At 41.9% G+C, this 13716-nt stretch overlaps 2 long non-coding RNA genes across 2 annotated transcripts in view; one reads left to right on the top strand and one right to left on the bottom strand.

Moving 5' to 3' along the window:
* LOC132330136 (uncharacterized) overlaps positions 1-13716 on the bottom strand; it is a 135646-nt gene that overhangs the window by 10972 nt on the left and 110958 nt on the right. The window contains exon 5 of the long non-coding RNA XR_009487227.1: positions 11531-11578. This is a non-coding gene — a long non-coding RNA (uncharacterized LOC132330136). The remainder of the gene's footprint in view (positions 1-11530; positions 11579-13716) is intronic.
* Positions 1-13716, top strand: part of LOC132330140 (uncharacterized) — a 30256-nt gene that overhangs the window by 450 nt on the left and 16090 nt on the right. The window lies entirely within an intron of this gene.

Genomic DNA, 13716 nt, shown 5'->3' on the forward strand with positions numbered 1-13716 from the left:
GAGGGCTGCAAGCACCAGCTGCCCATGAGGTTTCTGTCATCCCTTCACCCCTTTGCAAACCTCAGCACGTGCATCCATCTGGAGATCCTGCCAGGAGTCCTTCAGGACCCATTGTGAAGGTCTAAAAGACAGCCTGTGGTAGAGCTTTGGTTCCAAGCCATGGGTCCTGCTGTGCTCCTGGGCTGGGGAAACAGGGAGACCTGGACCTTGCCAAACCCTGCTCACAACCATCAGCAGGAATGTGCAGTGCTGCTCTGGAAAACACACTCTCCAATGGAAGAAATGTAAATATATAAATTGCACTAGAATTAACCCAGTAATTGGGCCAGATCTTCTATCCAGTTTAGACTCTTTGTGCCCTAGGTGGAGTTTAAAATGTTATAGTAACTTAGCTGATGATTTTTTTTTTTCTGGGCTTTAAAGCTGTTTAGAAATTTTCAAATTTTCAGGATTCAAACCAAGTTTTTGAGAATTTTCATCTGAGAAAAAGCAGTGTTTAGATCAGAGTGGAGATTTTGTATATAACCAATACCACTCCTGGCCTGATCATGAGGACAAGGGACAAGAAAGTAAATCAGACCCTAAGGAAAGTATCAATCTAAGCAGCCTCATGGCTGAGTATCAAAATAGTAGCCAAATGATTTAAACCCATTTTATTTACCAGAGTAAACCTAACAGTGGGGCAATTTTCAGCCCTATTTCCTAGTGTCAGCCATTTCACCATCTCAGTTTAATCCCAGAGGTTCCTCTCTTCCCTGTGCTTTACCCCAGTGTGATTTTGTGGAAAGGAGATGGGATCCAGACACCTCCAACACTTCATCTGCTGAAGGGTCTGATGGCATAAGCTGAATGAGATCATTTAATGTATTATTATTTTACGAATGTATTATTATTAGTGTATTGCCTTTGACATGTGAAGAGATCAAAGCTAAGATTTGGGGCAGAATTACTTAGGAATTGAGCTGACAGCTTATTTACATTATTATTAATGGTAGCATTAACAGGACAGTCACACCCCAAGGGAGCTTTGCACAGTACACACACGTCAAAGGCAAATTCCCTGCCCAAATAACAAACAACTGAAAAGAATTCACTTCCTTGTCTCTTCAGTTTTAACAACAGTGAAAATTTCAAATGGAGACACTGAAGATTGAGTTCCAGTCTCCAGTGCCACCTGCAATATCAAGAAGTACTTTTGAATATAATGCAACCTTCATGAAACACAAGGAAGTTTTTTAGATTTATAGTCACCTGAAAAACTACTGGTGACACACTGACACAAATCATTTTACTCTCTGTCCCAACCTTCTCAATTTTATCCATCAATACCTTCCTTTCATTGTTTGAACTTATGTTGCAGTGATAATTAATGTGTGTTGCATGTAGTTTGAGCCATGAAAGTTTCTGGTTACTTAGAAACTCTTTCCATCATCCTGATTTTAACTAAACTGTTCCACTTGGCACCTTACAGTAGATTTTATTAAAATAAAATCTCATATTGGAGAGAATCTGGATATTTCTTACCAAAAAGGGGAAAATTGATGGGGTTTAGGCATTCCAAAAATAGAAGGCTTTAAATTCTAGATCTCTCAGATGGATCATATCACCTTGGTCATGTCCACTCCAGGATTTAGACTCCCAAATGAGATTTTGGCATAATTTAGGGGCCTATTTCCCAGAATGGGATGCTCCACCTTTCACATGGGTCTCCAGGTGTGGAGAATTATTTACACTTTATCAACTGGCCCATTATTCTGGTCCTGAGGTTTAGTGAAAATGCAGAGTGGAGCTCTGCCTTGTTTGGGAGTGCTGCTCCATGATCAGCTGAGGCAGAGCTCCAAGGACAGGCCAAAAGATCCTGTTCTAGAGGAAAACAGTGTCATGCTGACCTGGATGGGACTGGTGGATACTGTGGACTTTTCCAGTCATATTTCAGCTATGGCTCCTACCAAGTTCTTTGGATCAAAATGTTCTAGTGTTCACTAATTTTGGATATATGTCAGATTACTGACCAATTTTCCTAAGGACAGATCAGTTTAAATTGAAAAAGTAGAAGTAAATATTCATCTGAAAGTGGCAAGAGCTGTGGCACCCTACTTCGTAGCCCCAACTACAGAGTAATGTTTATGTTTTTATTTGTATGTTATAGAATGATCTTTATGTTATTATTTGTAAGAGAAAAGCATGGATTACATCATGAGTTAGAAAAAAAATAAGGACACTAAATATATAAATCCTTTCCAGAAGGGAAGTGAACGTAGAGCCAGTGACCACATTTCTCCAAGAAACTTCTTTTTACTTTGAGCTACACTTTTTGAAATACGACTTCTACAGAAGGTGTTGGTTCCATGGTGTTGGTTTATTTTTTTTTTTTTTTTCATCCACAACTGAATGGGTTTTATGCACTCAGACTTTCCTGGGCAGGGAGTGCCAGCCCAAAGCAGGAGCAGCCACACAGGGAGCAGCAGGAGGAGCGAGGGGCTCTGGGCAGAGGCTGCACCCCAGGATGTTCCTTCCACCCCTGGAGTGCCAGTTTTTGGGGTTTTTTTTGACTTTTTGAGTCAGAGGCACGTGCACAGCAGTCCTGTGGCAGGTCCACAAGTCAGTGCAGAGACAAATCCCCGTGCCCAGTCAGCTCCCCAAGTTAAAACCTGAGACTGGCAGTACATCAAGAACCAGAATTTGTTCCAGGTTTAAGCAAATGCAGCATGGCAGGTGTACAATGGAATTTAGGTCAGGCAGGGGAGAGAGATCAACAGCACAGAGCCATGGGCTCTAAATTTGACTAATCAAAGACTGGCCAGGGGTTTGGTCCTGGCAGAGGAAGTGGCAAGCAGAGGATAATTACATGTTTGGGGAAAACATCCCCTTGGGCACTTGTAGGCAGCCCAGATTACCAGAAAGGATTGTGACAAAAAACAGAATAACCAGGTTGGCTGGTAGCAACCAGAACATCTACTGCAATAATCATAATCCAGGCTCTGGAAAGAGAATTTTGTGGGAAGACTGAAGGACAAGGCAAGAACAAGTGCGTAGGGAAGTGCAGCTCTGTTGTAGTTTTGGAAAACCAGAATTTTAAAGACTCCTATATAAGAATAAGAGCAATCTGACATATTAGATTTAGCAGAGAACTCAGAGATAAACTTCCTAATTTTCATGACAGATGTAAAATATTTAAAAATATTGCTTGGAAAATTGCTCTATAATTCAGGAAGGTGTTCAACAAAGCCTTTGCAGCAGCATGAAGATGTCTGCAGAAATCTAAAGCACATAAATCCAAGAAAATACCCCTGAGGTTAAGAAGGAGGATGTAATGTAAATTATTCATAGCTGGAAATTAGTAATTAGTCATTTGGTGACAGAGGAGACAGGAAGCCCAAACCAAGTTCATTAAGGGGTTGTAAGCCCCTTTTCAGCCAGGCTGCAAAGTGACAAGCAGAGGAAAAGCCACAACACAGCCAGGTGAGAGCACACCTGGAGTGCTGTGCCCAGCTCTGGCCCCTCAGCTTGGGAAGGACCTTGGGACACTGAGCACATCCAGAGGGGACAGCGAGGCTGGAGAGGGGCTGGGAACACAAACCTTGTGAGGAACCCCTGAGGGAGCTGGGGGTGCTCAGCCTGGAGAAAAGGAGACTCAGGGGTGCCCCCATCACTCTCACAGCTCCTGAAAGGTGCCTGTGCTCAGCTGGGGCTGGGCTCTGTCTCCAGCAGCACTGACACAGCCAGAGCACACAGCCTCAAGGGAAATACAGGTTGGATATCAGGAAAAAGGTTTCACAGTAAGAGTGATAAAGTTCTGGAATGGCTGCCTGGGGAGGTGGTGGAGTCCCCATCCCTGGGTGTGTTTAACAAAGCCTGGATGTGGCACTGGGTGCCAGGGTTTAGCTGGGGTGATGGGGCTGGGTTGGACTCGATGATCTTGGTCTCTTCCAACCCAGAAATTCTGTGAATTCATTCTGTGAAGAAGAGGTTGTGCTGCAGGAGCAGATAGTGACTCAGAGAGTCCCAGGGCTGTGAATATAGTTCTGCTCTCCAGGGCCCCAGATGGATGTGAAATGAGCAGATAAAGACTCTGACCACAGAGGAGCTGCCAAACCACTGCTCAGGGACACCTCAGTGCCCTGGAAAATGTCCCTCAGCCAGTGGAGGTCACCTCACCCCATGGGGTTGCACATTTGGGACTGTGAATGCACCAAAATATGGCACTGGGGTCAAATATTGCACTGATATTTATTCTGAGCACTTTGGGACAGGGGCCAGAGGGACCTAAGGACTTTTAGCATTCACTGCTTATGGGCCCTCATTTCCCTGGGAATGTAGATTCCTGCTCCTGGAAAAGAACTGGAATGAAAGGATTCAAATAAATACGGGAAACAAAAGTGTATAAAGATAAAATAAATGTATTTTATTATAATAAATGTAATAAACAGAGCTGTAGGAAAAAAACCCAATTATTTTAAAAATTGATGGTTCCTACTTGGAGGAGTTATGTTATTTAACTAACACCTGTTGGATTTTGGGATCTGCTTTGGTAAGGATTTTTTGTTTTGAAATTAGACTGCTGGAAAAATGCAATGATACTTGGACCCTTGATAAAACAAATGAATATATTTTGTAAGGCCACCCTTCCCACAGCAGTAGTGTTGAAACAAGAAGATTTTTAAGGTCCCTACCAACCCAAATCATTTTATGATTCTATGATTATAATTCAAATAAAGAATTTGTAACCTGTGGGGCTGAACTTTGGGGGGAAAAAAAAAAGTTGAAAGAATGGGTTTAAAAAATCTGCAGAATTTAAATTTGGAAATACAAAACATGCAATTTCATTTAAAAATATTTTTAGGAACAAGGGCATACGTAAATTTATTTAAGCTGTTAATTTACTGCAACAAGTTGGTTTCATAGACTCAAACTGCAACAGATTTAAGGTAGTGATTTCCTAGGGGATGGAGACCTCCATTTGAATTTTCCCACCAAAAAATGAATGAGGGTTGACAGTCTAGAATAGTTTTAACAGGCCTGTGTATTTGTTACGTGCAGTTTGTTATACAGAAGAAAAGAAAATGTATACAAGGTTGAGAGCAACCACAGTCCAGCAACAAACTGTTAAAACAGGGCACAGATATAGGTCAAGAAAGAGTTTCCATGGAGTGGGAAAAGCAGGGAAAGAAGATTTAGGAGGCAGAAATAATTACTGAGTGAATTTTTGGCATGTGGACACTGTCAGGATAGAGTCAAGCAGGCATCTGAAGCAAAGTTGGCCAGTTTTTGCTGTGTGAGAAGCACAGCAGTGAGGATCATTTTTACAGGGCTGAGGGAGGAAATGAGAAGATTACACATAAATCAACAGAATTGGAAAAATGTAATAATATAGAATTCTGACAAATGCTGGTTTAAAATACATTCACTTATATAAAAGCTCTTCCCAAAGCTGCACATAAACCCATAAGCTACCAGGAGTTCGAATAAGAGACTCTGGGGTTTTACTCATAAAAATGTGCTGACATGGTCGGGTCAATTTTTTTTTTTTCCATGAAGTTTAACAGTAGGATCAGAATGTACATCCATGCATGGCTTGAGAAGAAAAATGTCCAATCTGAGGAGTCTGGGACCAGCCAGTGAATGAGATTAAGAAAATGAGATCTTAACACAGGGAAAAGCTCCTGGTTTTCTCCCATAAAAAAAAAAGAGTAATTACACTGTCTGCAGCAAAAATGATGCTGTTCTAGTGGATGCTGGAAATATCACATTGCATTTACTGTGCCAATGCAAAGCTGACAAAGATTTACACATTTCCTTCCTCCTGACTTTATTTTCTTTACTGTGTTTACTTTTTCAATAGAAAATGTTGCTTGCAGAGAGCAAAAAGCAAGTGGAATGAGAGAAAAATAATTAATTGTGATCAGGTACCTTAATTCATCCATTTTTTTATTTTATTTTATTTTTATGTAAAAGGACCCGATCACAAAATGGAAATTTGATTTTAGTTCCATCTTTAAACCAGGGAGTAGAATGATGATATTCAAGGTGCTCAATAAGACCATAAAAATACCATTTAGATGTGTAAATAATGGTCCTGTGAAGTGTAAATGAGCACTTTGGCAGTCAAATGCTCCATATCTCTCCAGAATGGCACGTGGTCAAGGAGAGAGGACCATTATCTCCTCCAACAACTCACACTGTAATTAATTTATTTGTTCCTGCATGCACTTGTACTGGTGATGCTTTTTACAAGCTTTTATAGAACTACAGTAAAAAAATATTCTCTGGAAATGACTCCTGATTAAGTTCAGTAACCAGAAAGCCCTGAAAACATTTGCATTGTAAAAAACAATTTTCCAGAACTATTCTCAATCCTGTACACACTGTACCTACTAAAATGTGCCATTCCTCTGATGGCTGAGGCATTCATGTGGTGGCAATTTAAAATCCAAAACTCACAGTGTGATCATTATGTCATGAAGGAGCTAGAAAATGTAATAAAGCATTGTTTTGGGATTTTCATGGGTTGATCATATCCATGTAAAATGAACATACAGATCCCATTCCCAGCACAGAGTAATTCCCAAGGGAAAGTTGCTGTCTGATCCATGCTGTGGTCACCTGTGACATCTGTCCTTTAGGAGATGGGCAATGTTTGAAGAGTGACAGGGTGTCACTCACCAGCTCCCACGTGGGAAGCCACCAAGCCCACGGGGGCTGTCCCAGGAGAGAGGCAGCTGACAAAGGGCACTGGCAAGGTCTGTGAAGTCACCAGGGATGGGATTGGGGATGCTGAAGGTTTCAGGGGGAATTGGACAAGTCCATGGAATGGAAATCCACCGAGGGCTGTTAAATCATGGCACACCTGAGGCTGAGAGTGGTCAGAAGCTGGGAGAGTCAGAGTGGGGAATTGTCTGTGCCTGCTCTGCTCCTGCTCTTTGCCTTGGGATGCCACCAGAGAGAGTGGCCTGAGGTAGCCAGACCTTCAGTGGGATCACTTCCCTCACATTGTTTTTTAACTAAACCTGTGGAAACTGCCTCTGATGAAGTCTGCATGATTGGTCTGACTCCTCTGGACAGAAAGGGATGTAAAAAGCCCCTCTTCTGTATTTGACACCTGAATAGATGTTTGAACAAAAAAGTAAATAGGCACAGATTTTATTTGTAATGCCTGAAGTTGCAATTTTAGGGGGACTATTTTTCAAGAGCCAAGACAGGTAAAAAGTATTTGAAAATATTTGATAAAAAATACAAGATGGACCAATGTTCAGAAGATAAAGCAGGTGAAACTCCACACGGTGACCCCAAAGCCAAGGCATGGTGTGAGATTCAGGTTTGCTCCTGCTCCCTCCTTCAGAGGTGCACAGCTCAGGTGAGGTGGCTCTGCACCCCTGGGGTACCACAGGCTGAGCAAAGGGCTGACTTTAACCTCTGAGCTCTCCCATAAAGCCAGAAAATAAAGAATTACCTTGGAGAAGATACTTTCACCACAAACACAAGAGCAGATAAGAGAAGATCAAAGTTAATTCTTCACTAAGGAGGGGAGCTAATAAATTAAAACTTTAGATAACACCAAGAAAATGTTGGCTCCAAGAAAATCTATCACATAGGCCAACTGCTCAACAATGCCAACATTAGATGCAAATATTTAAAGGCAATATCATCTGGAAATTACAGGGACGGAGATTAACCAGTAACTAAAGAGAGACAATTTTTACCATCAGAGGTGGGAAAGCCTTCATTTTATTGATCAGAGCTATAAAATGTGGATGTTGTGCACACGTCTGCCATCTGCAGAGCCTGGCAGCCCCATTTCCACATTATGAATGATAAGAAAGTAACACAGTGGCAGCAGTGGCTCGTGGTGTGCTCCACCATGCAGGTGGTGTTTACACACAGATGCTTTTTTGGAGTGAGCACTTGAGGTCAAAATCATCCAGGGAGTTGTTTGAGCAGAGCAACAAACAATATCAAAATAAACATGAGCTCACTGTAGCCCTTCCTGCCTCAGCTGTTGTGTTTATGGCAGGTTCCCAAAAGGTAGCAGGTCCCCTTTGTAGTCCTGCAATGCACCTGCCACCTGTGCAGAGCAAACTCACAGCTCTGTTTCCACTCCTGGTAATCTGTGTGCCCTCCCTGGCAAGTCCAAGAAAACACCCAGCTTTACCCCTTAGTATTATTGCCATGAATTGCATCATGGACATGCAACCTTCAGGGAGTTGTAGGTGGAAAAACACACCTTGTATGAGCAAAAATTGTGTCTATATAAAGGACAAAATGAAGTGGCAGAGCAGCATACACTGAACAATTCATAGATGGTACCACCAGAATGTTAAAAATAAGTTTCATGTCCAGCCTTGTCTTTCAGCCCCAGTTACACACCAAAATGTGCCTTTCACTATGATCTAAAGGAGACAATCACCACAAAGATGAGTTAGGGCACACAGAGTTTGGTGAGATCAGCTCTGCAGTGCTACCACTGCATTTAAATACATGGACAATCTATGGAGTGGAAACAAATCATAGAACTGCCTGAGTGAGAGGTCTTTGAGTGTGTGATTTAATGCTGGATTGGAAGAATAATTTGCAGTGGGATGAGAGGCTGGTCTCACATCCATTAATAACAATCAGAATCTCATCATTCTAATACCAGATTATTTTGTGAGAGTATTTTCTTCTGTTTGGCTCTGTGTCGGGCTAGAAGGAAAAAAAATGTGTTGCCAGTTTCAGTGAAGGCAGAAGGCATTCCTGGCTCTTACATCTTCTGAAATGCATCCATCTTCCCAATAAATTATTTAACTTTATTGTGGATTTGGAAGCCTTGAACTCAGTCCTGTGCTGCTTCACTCCACGAGTCGTGTTTACAAAGCTCTCTGACCAAAGATGCCTGGTAGAAAAGATTTATTTGGGGAAACTACTTCTTGTTTATGAGTCTGGAAGAAAAGTGAAAACTTAAAATGTCAAACTTTCATCATTACTTTTGAATTGAGTGCAAATATTGACTCAGCAGAATATAGACATCAGTAAGGAAATAGCTTATCTGCTCAACATACTCTTAAAAATACAATGGCAAGAACATGCTGGGTATTTTAAGATACTTATAAAAAATAAGTGCATGGGAAAGATGTACAGTAAATGATAAGGCAGATGTTTACACAATCTTTTTACAGAGTCCAGAGCAGCATTCTGTGTCACTGATGGCTCCTTTTGGTAAACACATTCAATTGCTCAGTATCAGGGAGCCCTTACTAATTTTCTCTTTGCAGGCAGCAGAGATAAGAAAAGTGCACTGCCAGCTTTTTTAGTGCTACTAGAGCCTTGAAGCTGCTTTTTGACACAGATGGTACAGAGGTGGAACAGAGTGTCATATTTCTGTCTAATAATAGCTATCATTCGTAGGGAACTCTACTCCCAGGGCACTTTTCTACTTCTCATATAGACATATTTACATATAGATACACATAAAAATAGATTTAAAAAAAGAATTTATGTGTGTAAAAAGAGACCACTAAAGGCAGAGTGCTCAGAATCTCCTTTAGCAGACTTCCTGGGGGCTGCCTGCCGTGCCTCAGGACAGAGCGTGCCGTGCTCTGCCTCGGGGATTTATTTCAACTTGCATGGCAATCCACTGTGAAATTATGATTTTTCAGTGCTGAGTGGCTGTTGCTGGCAGGAAATGAGGTTTATGAATGCTAATGATATATGATTGGAGCCCACCACACGGATCTTTTGCCTCCACTGCAGAGGAGGGCTCAGAGCTGTGTGCCAGCAGCGCTCATCTCGTTCCCCACTCTGCACCACAGGAGTTGGAGAAGGTCCCAGTGTCTGCTCAGGATTAACTGTGGAGATTTTTGGGACAGAAGTTACCCCTTCCACCTCAAATACATCAAACAAATACAGGCAAACCTTAGGAGAGGGGCTCAGTGTTGGTTTTTTGAGGTTTGGATTGAAGGCACTTGAGACAGTGGTTTATGTTTAGACTCAGGTGTTTGTTATTTCTTATCAATAAAACAGTCTTACAACTATGAGTTTGGTAGCTTGTCATTAGTAAGGTACAAAATGGCCAACTATCTCTTGTTACAAGGTCTTTTAAGACTAAACTATCTAATTAAGAAATGATACTTAGATTATTTTCCTTTTAACTTAATAATTGATCCCTCGAAGCCTGCAATGCAGACTTTTCTATTTACAAAACTTAACCTGAACCTATGAAGAAGAAGGAAGGAGAAGGTGAAGAAGAAGGAAGAAGAAGGTAAAGAAGAACACCTTGTCTCTGCCTTAAAACTTCTATTTTGCTTCATATTTATTTCTATATTTTAAAATCTTAAACTTTAGGTTTTCTACTTTGTGATATTACACACTTCTAACCAACTCCACACCTGTAATCCCAGTGCTGTCAATCAATTTTGGAAGTCTTCCCCACAGCCTCAGGTCAGTGGCAGTGTTCTCTTGTGGGTCTGTGCCTTTCAGCACAGAAAGTTTAAAATTCTCAGCATCCAGGGCTCCAACAGCTCAGCACTAAATAAAGTTGAGTAAAGGGGATTGAATCACTCCTGTTCCACTCCAGCCACAAAACCTGGCACAATATCCAGAGACCCCAGACCATTAAGGTCCAGCCTGAAAAGGGATGGTTGCTGCATCCAGGACACCAAATCTTTCTAGTTTTCCTCCCTTATCTGCAGGCAAAGTGATGCCAACAGATTACAAAATACACCAGGAGAACTAGGGAGAAAACTGGCATTATTATAGGAAGACCTTTACCTTAGATGCCAAGGACAGCAAATAAAATCTAATAACTGGATTTTTTCTTCTTGAAAACAATAGGGCTCAGTGATTTTCCTTCCAGTTTTTGGTATGTCACTGGAGTTTTGGCAAATTTAATATCTACATGACAGCAGAATGTGAAGGGCACATTTCTCTGTCCATCAGGGTTAGAAGGCAGCTATCTCTGAGTTAAGTGACATAAAATTTATGACCACAGTGCTCATAATTTTTAAAAATATCTCTGGTTCTGACTCGAAGTATTCTGGATCACTCAGTGAAAACTCCATGTTTCCTTGTTTGATACTGATTTTAATTGCAGATAACTGGCATTAAGTTGTTTACAGACCCTGTTTCTCTGAGGATGGGAGATTGATGATATCTGTTGGATGATTTATTTCCCAGCTGTTTAAAGTGTGCGGGGTTTGAAAGTTAATTTGTAAAGAAGTGGAATGGAAGTAACAAGAAGCTCAGTTTAAAATGCTGTTCAGTGGTTAAATCCAAAGTGAACCAATCTAAACCAGAATTTTACAAGGTTCCTTTTCACCATTTGCACCCAAACCTTAGAACACAAATCTTATCCTTCTATTGGTAAATGACACTTTTTGAAGCACAGTCATTTAACTTCGAATTGCCATGCTTATTTGGGAAGTTAAGAGTACTAAGGGAAGTTTAAGCCCCATATAATTGAAAACATCAAATTATATACCCATGAAAATGGGATTTAGAATGGAAATAGCAGCTGATGCTTAACTGAAACAGATATGTTGGAGTAACACTTATGTACCTGATTTTTAATTCTTCAGATGACTCATTTACACAGCAGTTACCAGTCCTGTAATTTTGAAAAAAGGTAAAGGTCAAACATCTTATTTGCAAATCCATGTTCCTTGGTTATTGCATATATATATCTCAATTCAGATTTACATGTAAGTAATAAACCTGGAAATATTTTAAGCTGATTAAAAGAAAGTGGATTTCATATTACAACATGCTAAAACACACCTACAGAATAAATAACAAGCCCCTGAAGGAAATTTAAATACAAAGTGATTAATACCTTAAACTGATGAATAATGGAGTTTTATAAGAGGTGTGTTAATGAATCAGACACCTCTGCTTGCAGTCAGTCCATGTGGGTGGGCCCTGCAGCTGGAACACCCCGAGCTGGGGTCTCTGTGTGGGTGGAAAGGTCCAAACACACCCACATGTGGCTGCAGAGCTGGGACTGACCCCTTGGCACTCTGCAGTCCTTCACAGCCTACTTGGAAAACGCCAAAGAAGGCCAAATATCATTGACCTCAGTGTTTGTGAAGAGTTCCTGCCAAGTTCCAGGCAAATCTATAAAGAATAAACATGATTTTACTCAGATTCTCAGTCACTTCATTAGCAGAAGCAAGTAGTAATTACGAGTCACAACTATTTTCTTAATTTGAACACATTTTTATCTACCAGCTCTTTGGTTTGTTACTTCTTTAAATTGCACATCTCAGTAAGGGGAACGTTGGGAAAGATGAAAGGGTCAAACCAAGGATCTTGGAGGATAAACTGTTGTCTTTAAAAGCAATCCCTACTGGAAGAAAATATGATGATTGAGAGGCCAGCGGTGCTAGGGTAAGCACAAGATAAGTCACAAGCTATTTGAAGCAATGTTTCCTTTGATCTGCCAGGCCTTTCCATACATAAGGAAATTCAGAGGGGTGCTAAAGGCTCTGCTAATCTTCCTAATGATATGCTGAGGATGCTTAAGGCTGAGGTTAAAGAGGCCTTTCAGTGCAGCTTGATTTGTGAACTTTTGAAATACAGGACTAGCCTTCCTCTCAAAGATATTTGCAAAGCAGCTGCTCACGTTAAAAAATGTGTGGGCAACTGTGTGGATGAGCTCAGGGCAGAAAAGTTAAGAAGAGAAGCTTTAGATGGGCTTTGCCTTTAGCAGGGCTGCTCTGGACAGTGATATTGTGGGGTTCCCACAGGGCTTTAGGAACAAAGTGTGTCAAGAACAAGGGTGGTTTAAAATTCTTGAGGAAAGCAGGCAATCAGAGGGCTGGGTTGGTCAAAATCTTTGATAATTAATATCTGTCAGGCTGGTGCTTGGGAAGACTCAAAGTCCTCATTTCAACATCTGATTTTTAGGTCAGTCTTTAACACTACCATGGTAAGGTGTGAGAGCAGAATCAGCATTTGACTAAAGAGCCTGAAAGTAAACTGGGGAGCCTTAATTTGTCAGAGAAGTTCAAGAATCATTCACTGGGGCGGGGGTAAAAAAAGAAAGTGATAGAGAGACACGTGCAATGCATGTTGGCACCCCTGAGCTCTGAGTGGTTTGATTTTGCCTGGTTCACACTCCTTGTGTGCCCTAAGGCTGAACACAGCAAGCAGAGCACATCTGTACCCTCCAACCCATCTGAGGCTCAGAAAGTGAGACCTCTCCCAGTGTGACTGGTTAGCTTCAGAGTGTGCCCAGCACATACAAACTGCACACTGAGTCTGGCAGCCACTGCAGCTTTCTTCCCAAAAAGAAGAGGTCATCACTTGCATGTCAGCACAGCCAGGTGTCCCCAGCAGCCCAAGGGATAACTCAGGGGTCTATAAAGTGTCACAGGCCCTCACACGTGCAAGGTGAGGCTGTTGTCACACGAGTACAGATGAGACCTGGCTCGACAGCTGCCTGGATGTGCAATTCTGGGATGCTTTCATGCCAGGATGGCATCAGAGGTGGCCAGAGCTCTGATGGAAGGGCCACACAAGGGGGTGGAAGCAGGGCAGTGGGAATGGGGCACGGCTGGTGGCCTCAAAGCAGAGCCCAAACAAGCCAGGTGTTTGCAGAAAGCCCTGGAACCTCAGGGCTGAGGAGCAGCAGTGTCCAGCAGGAGGGCTGGGGTCAGCTCCCAGCAGCCAGAGCCAGCTCTCCTCTTCAGACAAGCTGGCTGGGGCAGCTCACTCACTTCCAGCCTTTCTCCAAGCAGGTTTTCC

Source organism: Haemorhous mexicanus, chromosome 7 (assembly GCF_027477595.1).
Source record: "Haemorhous mexicanus isolate bHaeMex1 chromosome 7, bHaeMex1.pri, whole genome shotgun sequence".
Lineage (NCBI taxonomy): Eukaryota > Metazoa > Chordata > Aves > Passeriformes > Fringillidae > Haemorhous > Haemorhous mexicanus.